Here is a 4,264-nt window from a genome sequence, read left to right as displayed (position 1 = left end):
GGCCAAATCCTTGTGGTTGTTTGCCTGAGGATACAAGAGGTCAACTCAGCTCTCAAAGGGCTTCCTCTTGAAAGATGAAAAATATGATTGGCAGGAGTATGGAAAAGTGCCAAGATTGAGAGCAGGACTGGCTCCTGATTCTAAGACCAAATCCTGACCTCTGGATCAGGACACGAGAACAAGAGGGCTCTGTATTGCTAGTGTGGGATATAAGGGCCTGCTCTGTCCCAGGCTGATGATTCTTGTGCGGCAGGTAACATCTGGCAGCAGGAATGGGAGACAAGCCTGCAGCTGCTGAGCGTCAGCTTTCCCATAATCACACGGGCAGCGGAGTCCTAACCCTCCCAGTGCTCCCATCCTCACCCACTGCGGCCATCCCTCAAACGTTAACCCTTCTTGCCTTATTTGTTCCTATACTTGCTTGCTTGCTGTCAGTATAGTGTGGTTCTCTTGCATGATCCAAGTTCATTCTACTTTCCTCTCCTTCCCAAACCTTTCCTGGGTGCCCTCTGAAATATTCATTACTTACTTGACAAACTCTATACTTTTTAATCTCTCTCTCTCTCTCTTTTTGGCTGCGTCCCATGGCAGGAGCAACCAAGGAATAAATCCTTAGTTCCCTGGCCAAGGAGTGAACCTGCTCCCTTGGCAGTGAAAACACAGAGTCCTAACCACTAGACCACCAGGGAATTCCCTCCCTGACATTTTAAACTCTAATGACTCAGATACCCATTCCAGGACCACACCTTAGCCTCATCATCACACCTAACCTACCCGTCTCTTTAGCTTATATTCTAACTCACAGTTTGCTATAATCTTTCATTCAGCCTCTTTCTCTCTTATTTAGGATTTGTGCCTGTTCTTTGGCCTCATTTTGGACCTGCTTTCTCTAAACCAAAAATATTTAATAGTGGGGAAAAAAGAAAGGCTTTGTTTAAATCTTGTGGGGTTTAAACCTATGTTTATTATTCATTGGCTATCTTTATTTCCCATCTGTTAGTTCCTCTCCCATCTTTATTTCCCATCTGTTAGAGTTCTCCTTTGAGTAATTTATTTCAGGTAGGATCAGCCTGGGGCCTTTGCATACCTGAGAATGCATTTCTGTTACTTTCACACATGCCATGTTGTCTATATGCGGATTTCTTTTTATTGTATTTTCCCCAAAACCTGAAAAAAAAATTGCATAGGGCTTACTGCTGTATCAGTCTGGGGCCAGAGTGAGTATTCTTTCTTGCTATCTAGTAAATGGTAGTAGTTAGTGTTTTTCTCATTTAGTTTTTCTGGTTTCTTAGGGAAAATCCACATGGTTCTGTTGAGCCTCATTCTCTGCTGGCTTTGACCTCTCCCCACGCCCGCCAGTCACTGAAGATAGTGACTGCTTCTCACATGGGATCCTGACTCAACCAGGGCCAGTTGGAACTCCCTTGAGATTGATATAATGAGTTGGAAGACAGAATTTTTTCTGCTCGGGTTGGTTAGTAAGCATTGTGAGTCTAGGGTTACTGAGGGTACTGGCAGCTCTCTCTCTAGATCATGTGTTGTATCTGTTTGTCTGTCTTACAGTCAGTCAATCATGTCTACATTACCTGTCTACCTATCCATCTAGCTTTTAGTCACCAGTGTATCTACACATCCATCCGCCTACCTACCTGTAGATTTATCTAGATAGACAGGTAGAGAGATGTAGAGAGAGATTGAAAAAGGGTGAGTATGAATATGAAGGCAAGCAGAGACACACAGAATTGAGAAATGGAAAGAGGAAGATAGCTCAGAAGATACCACGTGGGACCTAATTCAGTTGACTGTGAAACCAAATTCATCTTGGACTTCCCAGAACTTCCCAGATTGCATGAATCAAAACTTTTATTTTTTGCTTAAGTTAAATTTTTTTCTTAAGATAATCTGACTTTCTTTTGCTTGTAGTTGAGGGACTTCAGATCAGTAGGAATGAATCTGCTTTTCCTCTTTGAATATTTGTGGGATTCTTTTTCCTATTCATGAAGTTTAAAAATGCCTGCAGATTATGATTGAGATATCTCTTTAGTAGATTTGCTTGAATCTGTAAAATCAATCACGACAATTTTTTTCTGGTATATTGCTTAATACTGCTTTTGTTCTGTTTGTTCTTTTCTCCATATGTTGAATATATCAGACTGGTGATTTAGATTTGTCATTTCTTGATATTTCGGCTTGTTAATCTTTTTCTCTGAAGTCTGAGAAAATGTTCATTGTTTTCTTGCATATCACGAATTTGATTTTATATATAATATATATATATATAAATATATATTTTCTAAGTATATACATATATTTTAAAATTGTAGTATCATTGATTTGCAATGTTGTATTAGTTTCTGGTGTACAACAAAGTGATTTATATATGTGTGTGTATATATATATATATATACTCTTTTTCATATTCTTTCCCATTATGGTTTATTACCAAATACCAAATATAACTCCCTGTGCTATGTAGTAAGATCTAGTTTATCTAGTTTATATATAGAAGTTTGTGTCTGCTAATCCAAAACTCCTAATTTATCCCTCCCACACCCCTTTCCCCTTTGGTAACCGTAAATTTGTTTTCTTTGTCTATGAGTCTTTCTGTTTTGCAGATAAGTTCATTTGTATCATATTTTAGATTCTACATAAAGGTAATATCGTGTGGTGTTTGTCTTCCTATCTCTGACTCCCTTCACTTAGCATGATACTCTCTAGGTCCGTCCATGCTGCTGCAGATGGCATTGCTTCATTCTTTTTTATGGCTGAGTAGTATTCCATTGTGTGTGCGTGTGTGTGTGTGTGTGTGTGTGTGTATACACCACACCTTCTGTATCAGTTCATCTGTGGATGGATATTTGGGTTGCACCCATGTCCTGGCTGTTGTAAATCATGTTGCTATGAAAATTGGGATGCATCTACCTTGTATTTGTTGGCCTTAATCACTTCCAGAGAAAGTTTATCTTATATTATTTTCCCCCTACATTATGGCTGTATTAAATTCAGATTTTTAAAACATTTTCTGCCAGTTTCTCAGCCTCTGCTTTTGAGGCTGTAAGCATTAATTAGTGTATATTTTCTTAAATTTGTAGAAAGTACCAGGAAATTCATCTGAAGTTTTTCTTCCTGTTATAAATCTTTTTCAAATGCATATGCTTCCTCTGCAGAATATTTTCATATTCATAGACTCATATATTTCATAGGCTCCTTTTTTTCTTCTATCTTCTCAAATAAAGAGAGGTCTGTTTACTTTTGGTGTTTACCTGTTTAACCACAAACCGGGTGACTGAATTATCCTTTGATCTCTTCTCTATATATCTGTTGATGATGATAATAATTTTAAGCTGGAGGACTGATGGCATATATTTACACTGCGTGCTGACTCACTTCAGTCATGCCTGACTCTGTGCAACCCCATGGATTGTAGCCCTCCAGACTCTTCTGTCTGTGGGATTCTCCAGGCAAGAATACTGGAGTGGGTTGCCATTGCCTACTCCAGGGGATCTTCCCAAGCCAGGGATCAAACTCACATCTCTTGTGTCTCCTGCATTGGAGGTGGGTTCTTTACCACTCTCACCACCTGGGAAGCCCTATATTTACATTACCAGAACATTAAGATGAGAAGAAAAGGAGCAGGGTCCTGGACTATCACATGGGTAAGAATTTAGTGTTATTCATCACCTTCTTTCTCTGAAGCTGACTCTTTGTACACAGCTCTCCACAGGCATGGCTCTCTCTGTCCTCCATTCTTGCTCTGCTTCCCAGGGCCTCAAAAAGAAGGCATGCCTCCCTGGGGAGAAGTCTTGCCACACTGCCTGCTCCTGCTTGATGGAATATGAGCATGGTGCCCAGGATCTCCTTGAGTAGCTGCTTTTGAATGGCGCTGGCCCACAGCTGTGATTCTAACGAGTGGTCCCTTCTGTTCCCTGCTGTCCTCCTCCCAGCCCTTTCCCCTCCACACTTGTGAGTGTTAGTAGGGCTCTGCCAGAATGTTGTTTACTTCCTTTTTTTTTTTTTTTCTTATTAGAGGACTGTAAGTGTTGTCTCTAGATTTTGTTGTCTTTCTGTCTGATTTTATCAGAATCATTTGGAAGCCATACAAAAGCATCCTTCTTAATTTTTAGCACGAATGCAGGGGTTCTTTCATACTTATGTTCCTTTTCTCATTTTGCTTGGGTTGGGAGTAAAAGAGGAAACTTGGGTGTGGTTTTTCTGAGGATCTCTTATATCTCTGCCCTCTTTATTCCCTCTCCACTTCTGCTGC

The sequence above is a fragment of the Bos indicus genome, chromosome 8 (assembly GCF_029378745.1).
Source record: "Bos indicus isolate NIAB-ARS_2022 breed Sahiwal x Tharparkar chromosome 8, NIAB-ARS_B.indTharparkar_mat_pri_1.0, whole genome shotgun sequence".
In the NCBI taxonomy this organism is placed as follows: Eukaryota; Metazoa; Chordata; class Mammalia; order Artiodactyla; family Bovidae; genus Bos; species Bos indicus.
This window is presented reverse-complemented; position numbering follows the sequence as displayed.